The following is a 14,975-nucleotide window of genomic DNA, read 5'->3' as shown; positions in this document are numbered from 1 at the left end:
GCAGTATGGGGTTCTCTGAGGCCCTTATCTATCTCTCCAGCTTCTAGCCTCTGGCCAACAAGGTCTTGGCTCCTAACCCTCTGCCTCCCCCGCCCCTTGGGGACAAAGTGGTAGAATCACTTTTGGCTGCACCTGCCTCACCATCTACATTTATTTCTTCCCTCCCCTTGACAGTCCTGAGTCCAACATGTACAGCTGGGCAGATTGTGCACTGAACAAAGGCAGATGGAGCCATTCACACCAGGAATGGTACCTCCTAGGCATCTATAAAAGCTGCCAACTGTACCCAGCTGCCTTGGTCATCTCATGGCCATGGCTAGGAAAGCTGCCTTCTTCCCTGCCCTCCTGGCCCAGCCCAGCCTAGGCTGGGATTCCTTCCTCTGCTTGGGTGTTCTAGTCTGGCCCAGAAGTGACTTACCCTTGGCCTTGATCAGGAAGTATCTCCCTGATGGGCCATCCCCAAGAGGCCTTTGGGTTCAATTTATGAAAATGAAATACGGCTGGCAACTTTTCAGTTACTGTAAGACAAACCAAAACTCTGCAGATGAGGTCGCTGATTCCCACACTCCTGGCCTGCAGGTGAGTACGCCTTCACGGGCCAACTGTTAAGATGGCTCTGCTACGGAATTAGGGTAGAAGCCTCAAGTCTAGGTTTATAGCTGCACCAGGTAGAAAATCATGAGGTCGCTATAGACTGGACACCTGTGCCAGGTCACAAACTCTGATGCCTCCAAGAGCTGGACAGGAAGCATCAATGAGCAAAGAGGATTAGGCAAGGACTGTAGCAAAATGCGGAACACATATGCTGTAGTCTGACACGGTTGCTGCCGTGTGGGAATGTGGCCTGCTGGTGCCAGATATTCCTCCCCATTTTCCAAGAGAAGCTAGAAATCTGGACTTCTAAATGTTGGCAACTGAATTCTGAATTTAGAAAACACTGTGCATGCCAGATAAACCACATCTTACAGGCAAAATCTGGCCTTTGAATTTCCAGTGTGCACCCTCTGACCGAGGCCCAGTGAATGGGGTTTTTCAGGACTGAGTAATTGAGTATGAGGATATTACACTCAGACTCACAGAGCTTTGCATCTTTAAGAAAACTTAAAGATAACCTAGTTCATTCCTTGTGTGTTTTAAACTGTGTATGTACAAACATTTTTATTAACAGCACACATATCCTTAAGTTCTAGTTTCTACCTAAAAGCATCTCTGTACCCCCAGTTTAGCACAAGATTTAAAATGAAGTCTCTACACATAGTAGGCTTGTATCTACCTGTCAGAAGCCCTATTTTATACCATTTGGTTTATGATAGGTCTACTTCTGTCTTTTGCAAACATGGGCTGCCCTGGTCTTCCTTATAACCTAACTTCTCTGGGTTGCTTTCCATGGTAAACCTATAAGTGCCTCCTTAAACAGTTGGGGAGGGGCTTCCCTGGTGGCGCAGTGGTTGAGAGTCTGCCTGCTGATGCAGGGGACGTGGGTTCGTGCCCCAGTCCGGGAAGATCCCACATGCCACGGAGCGGCTGGGCCCGTGAGCCATGGCCGTTGAGCCTGCGTGTCCGGAGCCTGTGCTCCACAACAGGAGAGTCCACAACAGTGAGAGGCCCACATACCGCAAAAAACAAACAAACAAAAAAAAACAGTTGGGGCCTGTGTTTCTTCATCTGTGAGACTTCCCTTGCCTGGGGGTGAGACTGCTCACACTTTTCCCAGCTTGGTCCCTCCGTGGTCTGCCCTCAACCTCCAAAGGCCCCAGCTCTGTCTGGCTCTGTGGCATTTACCAACTCACACAATACAGGGTGCTACGTGCTGGTCAGTGTGGATCCCTCTCACTACTCATGCTGGTCCCATACCTAATGTTACAACCTGGCCTTCTGCTTCTTAAAAGCCATTCAAATAAATAGAAGACTTTTAAAATAAACTTAGGTTGCCTTCTTGTCCCCCCTCACAATTGTATTCACAAACTGGCTTAGGGTCCCTTTAAGAAATGCCAATGGGAAGAGTGGATATATGTATATGTATAACTGATTCACTTTGCTGTACACCTGAAACTAACACTACATTGTAAATCAACTATAATCCAATAAAAAATTTTTTTTTAAAGAAAACAAAAAGAAATGCCACTGGGGATGCAAGGAGTAAGCAGGCCTGGGATTGGTTCCATCCGTGGGTGCCAGTGTCTCTCCGTAGACCCTCCCCACCCACACGAAGACCACCCTGAGGGGGATTCTGTGATAGACGGCAGTCTGAGCCCATCAGAAGGCAAGCCTCCTCCAGCAGTGCTCTTGGCGTGGACTCAACGTCCCCATCTGGAACTACCAAGGTGGAGGGGCAGGGGGATGGAGTGGGAGGAAGAAGAAGCGCTGAGAAAGAAGCCTCTTGGAGGAGGAAGGGGCTGACTCAGACTCCAGCCTCAGCCCTCACATCATCCTTCCTCCTGCACCTCAGCCCCCTCCACAGCAAACCCAACCTAGGGCCGATACCTCTCTTCCATTCTGTCCACCACCCTCATTTCTCCCACACTTCCCTTCACCTCCATCCACTGAGGCCCTGTCAAGGCTCATCTCACACACAACTTCCTCAACTAGGCTCCCTCAAAACTATCATGAGGGACAGATCACTTCCTCCCTTGAACAATATTGAGGTCTGCGGTTCTTTCTCCCATAGCCCAAAAAAGTATTAGTTATGGGAGCCAGACTAAGTGGCTGTGAATCAACCTGCCTATAACTGAATGATTGAATTCAGAGCTGATAGGACTGGGCCAGCTGTTTGCAGCCAATGTCGTTTCTGAACTGGTTGTAAAGTATTTTGACTATCTCTCTAAAAAGTAAACCAAAAGCATGGGAGTCTTACAGTGGATTAGTTTTCTGTTGCTATGTAACAAATTAGTCCAACGCTTAACTGCTCAAAACAACAAACATTTATTATCTCACAGTCTTATGGGGAAGGAATCCAGAAGCAGCTTAGCTGGGTGGTTCTTGCTCAGAGTGTCTCATGAGGTTGTCATCAAGCTGTCAGCGGGGCTGCAGTCATCTGAAGACTTGACTGGGGACGGAGGATCTGCTTCCAAGATGGTTCACTCGCATGGCTATTGGCAGGTGGCCTCAGTTCCTTGCCACAGGATGGCCTGAGTGTCCTCACAACAGAGCTGTCGGCTTCCCCCAGAATAATCCAAGACAGAGCAAGGCAAACTTGCTTTAAAAAACTGTCTTTTGTGGTACATATGTACTATGGAATATTACTCAGCCATAAAAAAGAATGAGATTGTGTCATTTGCAGAGACGTCGATGGACTTAGAACTCTCATACAGAGTGAAGTCAGAAAGAGAAAAACAAATATTGTATATTAAATGCATATTTGTGGAATCTAGAAAAATGGTATTGATGATCTCATTTGCAAAACAGAAATAGAGACTCAGATGTACAGAACAAATGTATGGATACCAAGGGGAAAAGGGGTGGGTGGGTGGGATGAATTGGGAGACTGGGATTGACATATATACACTACTATGTATAAAATAGATAACTAGGGCTTCCCTGGTGGCACAGTGGTTGAGAGTCTGCCTGCCGATGCAGGGGACACGGGTTTGTACCCCGGTCCGGGAGGATCCCACATGCCACGGAGCGGCTGGGCCCGTGAGCCATGGCCACTGAGCCTGCGCGTCCGGAGCCTGTGCTCCACAACGGGAGAGGCCACAACATTGAGAGGCCCGCGTGCCGCAAAAAAAAAAAAGATAACTAATGAGAACCTGCTGTATAGCACAGGGAACTCTACTCAGTGCTCTGTGGTGACCTAAATGGGAAGGAAATCCAAAAAAGGAGGAGATATATGTATATGTATGGCTGATTTACTTTGCTGTACAGCAGAAACTGATGGCAGTATAAAGCAACTATATACTCCAATAAAAAAAAATAAAGTTTCAAAAAGGCAAAAAAAATTCTTTTATGACCTAGCCTCAGAAGTGACATATTATCATGTCTACCATATTCTATTGATTACAAAGAGCAACCTGATCCAGTGCGAGAGGGGATGACACAAGGGTATGAAATGCCAGGGAGTGGAGATAATCAGGGGCTGTCTTGGAGGCTGGCTCCCATGTATTATTATATCCCCATCAGCCCGGTATAACTAGGGGCCTCTACATTTATCTTCATCATTTCCTTTCCGCTGGTTAAGACTAGACCCAAATGCAAAAAAAAAAAATAAAATTTTAAAAAATATTAAAAAAAAAAAAGACTAGACCAAAAAGTGCCTCCTTGATTCTCCAACCTGAAGTTCCCCACTTCCCACCCAGTCACCAGGGATAAGGAGAAATGTGACGCCTCATCTTCTTCCTTCCTGATACCTCCCATCCAACGTACTCTTTCAGGAGCCCTTGGGTCACCCACTTGGGAACGTCACGGAAACTTTGTGTTCTGAGACGTCTTGGTCTCACTGTGAAGTTTTTATAATGTCCGTAAGGCAGGTGGTTACACTGGTTTGCAGCCAATGGACCATGTTTAAGGTGAGGGGAAGGGCAGGGGTGGAGGGAGGGGAGGAGAGAGGGGTGGTGGCCTAACACCCTTTCCTAACCAGATCTTGGATGAACAGACTCAACTCTCTGGTGCCAGAACTAAATCTTCTATTTTCTGACATGATTTTGGACCAGATTTGGGAGCAAAACCCCCATAATATGGTAGAGATGTGGCTGTGGCTTAGAACAGAAAAAGAAGGAGCAATGTGACAGAGAAATTGGGGACAAAAGTCCTTCTCCTCCTCTGTGCGCCCCCTTTTCCACTTGCAAAGCTCTTCCAAGACTTGAGAACTACGTGTTTACTTTCTGTCTCTTTTTTTTTCTTATTGGTGGTCAGTTTTACTTGCCCATGAGTCATTTAAAAAAAAAACAATTTTTAATAAACAGGTCACTCAAGAAATAAAACTACAAATTCATGTCTTACAGTAAACAGAATAGACTGTTTTAAACACTTAATCCAAACCATTCATTTCATCCTCACAATAATGCTATGAAGCAGTTACTACTGTTATCCTCATTTTACAGATGAGGAAACTGAGGCTCAGAGAGGTAAGGTAACTCACTCAAGGTCCATAGCTAGTTCATTGCAGAGCTTAATTTAAACTCAAGCTGTCTGGCTCCAGACTGTGTATCTTAAGTGCTACACTATACTGACTCTCTCATGTACATTTTAAGATTAAACACACTTAAGAAAATCTGAGCTTACATTGTTTTTTGTTTGTTTGGTTTTTGTTTGTTTTTGTCCGTGCCTCGAGGCTTGTATGTGGGATCTTAGTTCCCTGACCAGGGATTGAACCCAGGTCCTCGGCAGTGAGAGCACAGAGTCCTAACCACTGGACCGCCAGGGAATTCCCAGAGCTTACATCGCTAGTTTGAGATATGCCACCCTGAATCTTAGAGGTAGTACAAATAATTTTCTGCCATTTGGGTTACTCCAGGGGAAAAGTTTGAGAATTGGTCTTTCATGGGTACCTGTGTAAGAAGCTGAGCCATCTTTCCCAAGATACAGCTATTGGGTTCCCTTGCCCCATTGTTTCTGGATCTGGGCAGGAGAAGCATGGGTGAGCTATTTCCAACCACATCAAGAAAAAAGTGAAAACCCAGTCTTAAGAGACAGGAAGCAACTTGTCTGAGGACACATATCAGTAAATGCAAAAAGGAAATTTAATGCCAGTCTGTTGTTCCAAATTCAGTGCTATTCTCTCTGAAACACCATAATTTCACCCAACTTCACCCAAATCTTCATTCTTTCATTTGTCTGACAAAGTCCCCCTTAGAAGCCCTGTGAAGATCCAAGTGGCTTAAAGCTCACCCCTGTGTCAGGATAGTGCAACCACAGCCCAGGCATGAGAACTTGTCACCTGCTTGCTGGGCTGGGTGACCTTGCAAAGCACGTACCCTCTGAAGCTACCAGGAGGGTACATCACTCGTACCTGCCTTCAAGAGGACTGGCTGCAAAGAGTGTCATTAACTCCTTCAGCTGCTGTCTCTGTGGATCTGCATATAGTTTGCATTCCCTGGGCTGCTCTGGGTCAGTGACTGGGGCTACTTCTTCCCTACATGAGTCTCCTCTAATGCACAGTTTTTACCCTGGGCCTGACCAAGACTTTCTCAGAGCTGCATTGCAGTCTGGGGCTCTTCCTACCCAATCCTCCTGCTTCTCCCTCCCCTTCACAGGTGTCAGGTCTCCATCATGGTCAGAAGCCTCTTCCTGCTTCCTCCTGTTCTTTCCCTCTATCCTTACAAGCCATTTCCTCAATAAGTCTCTTGCACCTCTAATTCACCTTAGCATCTGTCTTCTAGAAGACCTAAATGACACACCCTCTCTGGGCCGTAAGCCCTACACCCATCTGCCCCTCAGGATAGCTTGTCTGATGGTCTTACAAGTCTCCATCATTACTGAGTGGTAGAATAGAAGTGTGGTTTCCCTGTCACCACCAGGGGACATGGTGGAATCTAATTCCAGCCATAGCCAGAGGTGAGGGACAGCTGCTTTCCAAGCCTGGGGCTCCCACCCAACCCATGCCCTGCCTCGACCCCATCATCACTTCCCAGCCTCCAGATCCTCTGTCCAGGAGGGAGGTTCACGGTAGAGAAAAGGGCCTCGGGGCTTTGGACTGGGGTAAGAGCCCTCAGTTCTAATTCTGTCCCTGTTGCTAAGATCCCTTCTCTGGGCTTCAGTTTTCCCCATCTGTACAGTGGGACTTTGGCTTGGCTGGCCTGGGTGGGGAAAGGGGTTAAGGGCTCTGGGTTTAAGAAATGCCTTGGCAGCTGGTGAGGACTAAGCTATTTCTTCTGCTTGTTAAGACCAGACCAGAGGGTACAGGTGGGAAGTTCTACCCGGCAGCATTAGGGCCGAGGCCAGGCCTAAAGCCATGTCCTGATTATGGTCTGACACCGCAGGTTGCAGAGTGCTGTGCCTGGGCTCCTGAGAGCCCACCCCAGGAAGGACAGCTCTCGGAGGAGCCACAGTCAGGGGAGGTAAGCAGACAGCAGCGGAATGGGAAGGGAAACACAGAAGTACAAGGAGGCAGTACCAGTGCCCAAGGGAGGTTGGACAGGCTTCCTAGAGAGAGAGACTTTTGTGCTGGGCTTTGGAGGCTGAGTAGGAGTTTTCCAGATAGAAAAGGGAAAGACTTTCAAAATAGACAGAATACAAAGACTCAGAGACATGAACCTGTGTTATGTGTCCTAAAACATAAGAGAAACGGCAGGACTGGGGTGGAGGTCAGGGAAATAGTGAGTGAGCTGTGCCCAGACCATGAAGGACCTCCATCAAGGCTGAGGATTTTACAGCCTTTATAGTGCCCTTAGACAGTGGATGCTAGTCTTAGTTCCATTTTACAGATGAGGAAACTGAGGCCCCCAGAGATGGTGAGGGGCTGTGACGAGAATGCACTGGGCAGTGTCAGGCCCCAGTCAGGCTTGGGAGCCACAGGCCAAGTCGTCCTCTCCTTATTTGGTGGGCAGTACCAAGGACCAGGCTCTCCCCCACCCCACCCCCTCATGGCCATCTGACTCCAAGGAGCATGGTGTCCCCAGTCCCTCCCCCTCCTCCACTCCCAGTGTCCTTGTCCTGCTGACATCATGTACACACGGAAGAGAAGTCTGTGGAGATTCCAGAAAGGCCAGAGTGTGGGAACCAGGACAGATGCTGCTGGCTCCACCCCAGCAGCGGAACCTCTGGAAGCTGCCAAGGGGGCTCTGGGATGTGTCTGAGGTCTCCGGATTCCTCTGTTGCAGGCCACCCCCCAGGGCCTGAGAAAGCTAGGAAGGCCCTAATCACCCAGCTGGCTGTTCGGGCCCCAGGCAGCCTCTGTGGAGCTTTGTGCTGCCTGCACACACGCATGGGGAATATATGAGCATCAAGACAGCTGGGCCAGCCCAGCCTGTCTGCTTTCAGGGGTCCTGAGCTGGGGTCGCTGGACCCCTGTAGATGGAGCAAGACCTCCATGAATTCTGCAGCCTGAGGATGGGGAAGGGAACCAAAGCAATACTGTCCACCACTTCCCCTGAACAAGGAGCTGTGAATTTGTGTGTGTGTGTGTGTGTTGTACGCAGACAAACAGACACAGACAGATGGTCCCAGCTCCCACTCCCGCTGGCCCCAGGGGTGGATGTGCACCACCTGTTCTGCACATGTGGCTTTCAGCAGCTGCACATTCCGTCAGTGACCAGCTGCAGTGGCAGCTGGGGAGGTGGGGAGTGAGCACTGATGGGTCCCAGGGGAGCAGGGGAGGAGGGCAAGGGGAGGACAGGAAGGGCCTGGGAGGAGCAGGGGTCAGGGAAGGGGTGAGGCAAGGAGGCTCAGTTTGTTCTCAGGACAAAACACTGAGCAGGAAATTGGTGATGGGGGTACCTGACATCTGGGCTGGAGGCCCTGTCAGTGTGGGCCTTGGCAAAGAGAGCCTGGGGGACATCCAGGGCAGGCCTGGCACACCCGGTTAGGTCTTGGCGTATAGGTGGGCCAAACTGAGTGTAAGGAGAAAGACGGTGCAGTCTGAAGCTCAGAGAAAAAGTCTGCATTAAGATAAAAATTGGGGAATCATTGGCTTATAGGAGGTAAAGGCATGGGAGTAGATGAATCACCTAGGGAGAAAACACATGGAGACAGAGGCTGAGTCCAAATGCTAACATTACCAAGTGCTCTTTCTCAGCACCAGGCATGGGACTTCCCTGGTGGTGCAGTCGTTAAGAATCCACCTGCCAATTCAGGGGACGCGGTTGCGAGCCCTGGTCCGGGAAGATCCCACATGCCGCGGAGCAACTAAGCCCGTGCACCACAACTACTGAGCCTGCGCTCTAGAGCCCATGAGCCACAACTACTGAGCCTGCGTGCCACAACTACTGAAGCCCACGTGCCTAGAGCCTGTGCTCTGCAACAAGAGAAGCCACTACAATGAGAGGAGTAGCCCCCGCTCGCCGCAACTAGAGAAAGCCCACACATGGCAACGAAGACCCAATGCAACCAAAAATAAATATAATAAAATAAATAAATAAACTTTCAAAAAAATAAAAATAAAATATAAAAACATAAAAACACCAGGCACTGGGCTATGCATCTTACCTAATCTAATCCTCACAACAAGCTTATGGAGTGAGTAGCTTTGTTATCATCCCATTTTACAGATGAGAAAACCAAGGCACAGGAAGTCCTTTCTTATCCTGGCTCACCTCTTGCCTCACTGTGTGGCCCTAAGGATGTTTTGCCCCTCTCTGGGTCTCAATGTCCACAGACACAAGGAGAGGGGCAAGGGCCTACAGAGGGAGAGCTGAGTAGCACCCAGGTGCTCCAGCCACTCCCCCCAGGCCCTGGGCCAGGATTCTGCCCATTGTAACTCTGCTGTTTTTCCTGGGACTGGGCACCACCTCCTGCACAGAGAAGGTAGAGGCCTTCAGGAGCCCCCCAGCTCCCCTCCCCATCACTAGTCACTCGCCAATATTTACCAAACGCCTACTACATGCCAAACACTGCTAGGCATGGGGAGACGATGGGGAGCGAACAGCTTGGGTTTTGCCTTTATGTCCCAGAGACTGACATAAATTATTGCACAATTAATAACTACCAACAGCTGCCCGGAGCATCTCTGTGACAACCATCCTCTCCTCTGGGACCCCCAATACCTCCATCACTCAGCAGTTATGTGCTCAGTGTCTGGCCCAGCAAAGGGCTCTGGAACCCTGTTCCAACATATGGTCCACATGCAACCCAACCATTGGCACCCAGGCGCTGTCAGTCTACTAATCTGAATACCAGCCCTGGGAGAAGAAGGGGGCTGACCTAGTGTGGGATCAGGGATTGAGAAAGTGTCACTGGAGCTGAGACCTGCCCCTGAAAATCTCTCCTGCTCATTCTGCTCTGGGGCAGGGGGATGGGAGAAGTGGAGAGGGTACAGGTTCCCTCTCTGCCTCCCTCCCTTTGGACGGAGGCTAGTTGCTACTTCTGGGCTCACCCCTCTGCCTCTCCCTGACCCCTCTCCATCAGCAAGCAAATTCCTCCTAAGGACTTGCCGGCCTCTGCAGTTGCCTGTGTTGCCCTCTCTCATTCACCTGCTCCTTCTTCAAACCTGCTTCTGCATCCTCCACAGACACTTCCAGATCCCTGGGGTACGGCCCCTGCCTCTGACTCCTTTATTCATGCCAAAGCCTCTGTGACCTCATGTTTGCAGGTCTTCCTCTTAGAGCCCCTGGGCTGGCCACCGAGCCCTTTACTCGTCATTCTCTGACCTCGGCCCTGGGTGCTCTATCCTTGTTCAATTTTCCTCCTCCTCCCAAAGTTTCTCTGGCTGTTTTTCTCAGGGTTCTATGCTAGGTTCTCCTCCTTCTTGCTCTGCACTAGCTCCTTGAGTTACCTCATGTACCCCGTGGCTTCAGCTACCAGTCCCCAAATCTCTACTCCAGCCCAGACATCTCCCCGGGCTCTCCTCCTGGGTGTCCCATGGATCTCACAAACAGCATGGCCACACTGAGCTTACTTCTCCTGTGCTTCCCATTGGTGCCTGTCACCTTCACCCACTCAGTCATCCAGACAGGAGCCCAGCATCACGTGGATTTGTTCTATATTCTTCCCCTCTAAACCAGTCCCTATTGCCTGGCCTATCGTAGGAGGCTTCTGATTGGTCTACCCCACTCTAAATGCACAATGCCACGGTTACCAGAAAGAATCTGGTGCCGGGACTTCCCTGGCAGTCCAGTGGGTAAGACTCCTCGCTCCCAATGCAGGGGGCCTGGGTTCGATCCCTGGTGGGAGAACTGGATCCCGCATGCTGCAACAAAGACCCCGCGTGCCGCAACTAAGACCTCATGCAGCCAAAAATAACTAACTAAATAAATTTTTTTTAAAACTGTATTTAAAAGAAAAAAAAAGACTCTGGTGCCAACCTGTCTGTGTGGAGTCCCAGCTCTACCACTTACTAGCTGTGTGATCTCTGATAAGTTGCTTAACTTCCCTATGTCTCAGTAAAGTGGGATTATAATAGATAATAATAGCAACTTCTGTTATAGGGTTGTGAGGTTTAAATGAGTTAATACATGTCAAATAGTACAGTGCCTGGTACATGGTGCAGTAAGGGTGCAATAAGAATTTATTTTTATTGTTATTATTATCATTTATTTATTTCACAACAATGTTATATGCTTACTGTGCGCTAGACCCTTTGCTAGGCACTGAAAGACATAATAATGAACAACACAAATGATTCCTACCCCCAAGAACTTCACAGTCAAGGTGGAAGCCTCTTCATAAAATCCCACAGAGGGATGGTTTCCTGCTGCTTGGACCATGCCCTACTCACTTCCATTTTAAAACAAAATGAAAGGGCTTACCTGGTGGCGTAGAGGTTAAGAATCCGCCTGTCAATTCAGGGGACATGGGTTCGAGCCCTGGTCTGGGAAGATCCCACATGCCACAGAGCAACTAAGTCCGTGCACCACAACTACTGAGCCTGCGCTCTAGAGCCTGCGAGCCACAACTACTGAGCCCATGTGCCACAACTACTGAAGCCCACATGCCTAGAGGCCATGCTCTGCAACAAGAGAAGCCACCGCAATGAGAAGCCCGTACACTGCAATGAAGAATAGACTCCGCTCTCCACAACTAGAGAAAGCCTGCGCACAGCAATGAAAAACCAACACAGCCAAAAATAAATAAATAAATTTATTTAAAAAAAATTCCCTTTCAATAAATAAATAAAACTAAACAAAAGCAAAAGCAAACAAACCCAGACTACACATCTCCCTCCAGCTATTGTCCTAGCTTACTTTCCCATCACAGTCAAGCTTCTTAAATGAGTTTATTCTGCCAGCAAGTATTTATTGCACACCTACTGCATGCCAGGCACTGTGCTAGGTGCTGGAGAGTCAGCAGGGAAAAGGAGAAACCAGTGTCTACCCTCAATGAGTTTATCTTGTGGTGGAGGACACAGATGATAAATATATCAACATATAATGTCAGTGAGATTAATAGATGCTATAAAGTATTGGGTTGGCCAAAAAGTTCCTTTGGTTTTAAAGTAAAAATAAAAGACATTTTTCATTTTCACCAAGAACTTTATTTAACAATGTATTCACCATTTTGTTCCACTACCTTCTGCCATTTTTCAGGCAACTTCATAATTCCATCTTCCCAAAACGTTTTATCTTTTTGAGCAAAGAACTGTTCCAGGTGCCTTTTATAGTCTTCCAGGGAACTGAATTTTTTTCCATTAAGAGGATTTTGTAAAGACCAAAATAAATGGAAATCCAAAGGTGCAACGTCTGGTGAATACAGCAGATGAATCAGAACTTCCCAGCCCAGCTGTAACAGTTTTTGCCTGGTCATCAAAGAAACATGTGGTCTTGTGTTATCCTGATGGAAGATTCTGCATTTTCTATTGACTAATTCCGAATGTTTTAGTCGAGTGCTGCTTTCAGTTGGTCTAATTGGGAGCAGTACTTGTTGGAATTAATCGTTTGGTTTTCTGAAAGCAGTTCTTAATAGAGGACTCCCTTCCAATCCCACCATGTATACACAACATCACCTTCTTTGGATGAAGACTGGCCTTTGGTGTGATTGGTGGTGGTTCATTTCACTTGCCCCACAAGCTCCTTCATTCCACATTATTGTACAGCATTCACTTGTCATCGCCCATCACAATTTGTTTTAAAATGGGACATTTTGGACTTCCCTGGTGGCGCAGTGGTTGAGAGTCCGCCTGCCAATGCAGGGGATGCGGGTTCGTGCCCCGGTCCGGGAAGATCCCACATGCCGTGGAGCGGCTGGGCCCGTGAGCCATGGCTGCTGAGCCTACGTGTCCGGAGCCTGTGCTCTGCAACGGGAGAGGCCACAGCAGTCAGAGGCCCGCGTACCACAAAAAAAGGGACATTTTCATTACGTTTCAGTAGAGAATCACAGGCGGAAATACTGTCAAGAAGGTTTTTTTCGCTTAACCTATGTGGAACCCAAACATCAAAGCGATTAACATAACCAAACTGGTGCAAATGATTTTCAGCACTTGATTTGGATATTCTGAGTATGTCCGCTATCTCCCGCGTGGTACAACATTGATTGTTCTCAATTAATGTCTCGATTTGATCGCTATCAACTTCAACTGGTCTACCCGACTGTGGAGCATCGTCCAGTGAGAAATCTCCAGCACTTTGAGACTTCCCAAACCACTTTTCACATGTTCGATCAGTCACAGCACCTTCTCCATACACTGCACAAATCTTTCTTTACGTTTCAGTTGTGTTTTTACCTTTCTTGAAATAATAAAGCATAATATGCTGAAAATGTTGCTCTTTTTCTTCCATCTTCAATATTAAAATGGCTACACAAAAATTCACCAATTTTGATAAGTATTTTTTTAATGCACGCTGATATGACAGCTGTCACAATACAATCTAACATAATTGTTTTGAATGAGTTAAAGAAACTAACCACTACTAGAGCCATCTGACGGAAAAAACCACCGAACGAACTTTTTGGGCAAACCAAATAAGATGATGTGAAACAGGGGACACAGAGTGAGCAGGAAATCGGTCGCTGTTTTAGACAGAGGGTCAGGAGAGTTCTCTCTAAGGATGCAACATTTGAGCCAAGACCTGAAGAGAGTGAGATAATTAATCTGAGACCATCAAGGAGAAGAGGCTTCCAGATAGACGGAACAACGAATTTGAAGTCCTGCAGCAGCTACAAGCAGGAAATTTCGGTGGAAGGGCAGGAAGGCTCTAGTGGCTGAGTGAGCAGGGCAGGGGCAGGGCCCAGGGCTTAGGGTGGCCATACATCCAGTAATGCCCTGGACTGTGTTGGCATAGTTAGTGTTGCTTCCTTTCACTCTCGGAGGTGCCCCAGGCTTAGATGATAAATTATAGAGTCACCCTATATATAGGCCACGGTAAACAGTTGGCATTTTATTCTGAATGTGATGGGAAGCCTATGGATGGTTTTGAGCAGGAAGTGATGTGATCTGACTGACATTTTAAATGATCATGACCAAGTACTTGAAACGCTCTCTGGCTCCTGTAACACCCACCCTTGGCTCTCCTCCACCTCCCGGCTGTTCCTTCTCAGTCTCCCCTGGCAGCTCTTTCTCTTCTACTCAACATCTAAATCCTGGGGTTTCTCTAGACCAGTGGTTCTCAACTGGGGGTGATTTCTCCCCCAGGGGACATTTGGTGTTATCTAGAGACATTTTTAATTGTCACGACTGGGGCAGGTACTACTGGCACGTAGTGAGTAGAGGCCAGGGATGCTGCTAAACATCCAACAATCCACAGAACAGCCCCACTGATAAAGAATTTTCCAACCCAAAATGTCAAGTGGGACTGAGGTCAAGCCACCCCTGTACTAGATTAGCACGGTCCAATAGAAATAGAATGGGGAGGAGCAGAAACAATTAATTTAAAAAGAAACTAAAAAGAAAACAAGTGAAGTTAATTTTAATAATATATTTTATTTAATGCAATATGTATAAAATATTATACCGCAATGAGAAGCCCGTACACTGCAATGAAGAATAGCCCCCGCTCACAGCAACTAAAGAAAGCCTGCGCACAGCAACGAAGGCCCAACGCAGCCATACATAAATAAATTTTTAAAAATATTATAATCTCAACATGTTATCGATATTAAAAATATAAATGAGAGCTCACCCTTTCTCCCTCCCTCCCTTCCTTCCTCCCCTCCTTCCTCTCTCTCTTTCTTTCTTTCTTGAATCTGGTGTGTATCTCACTTACTAACAAAGCAATTCAGTACAGGCACATTTCAAGTGCTTAGTAGCCACATGTGTCTCAGGGCTATTGTATTGATGGCACAGCTCTAGGCTCAGTACTAGATACTATAGCCTGATGTTTAAGAGCTATACAGGTAGTAAAGTCTGGTGGTTTGGCTCTGGAACCAAACTGCCTTGTTGAATTCCAGCCCTTCCATTTACCCTCTGTAGAGTTACTCCACCTCTCTGTGCCTTTTTTTCTCATTTACAA

The sequence above is a fragment of the Hyperoodon ampullatus genome (assembly GCF_949752795.1).
Source record: "Hyperoodon ampullatus genome assembly, chromosome: 2".
NCBI classification, from domain to species: Eukaryota; Metazoa; Chordata; class Mammalia; order Artiodactyla; family Ziphiidae; genus Hyperoodon; species Hyperoodon ampullatus.
This window is presented reverse-complemented; position numbering follows the sequence as displayed.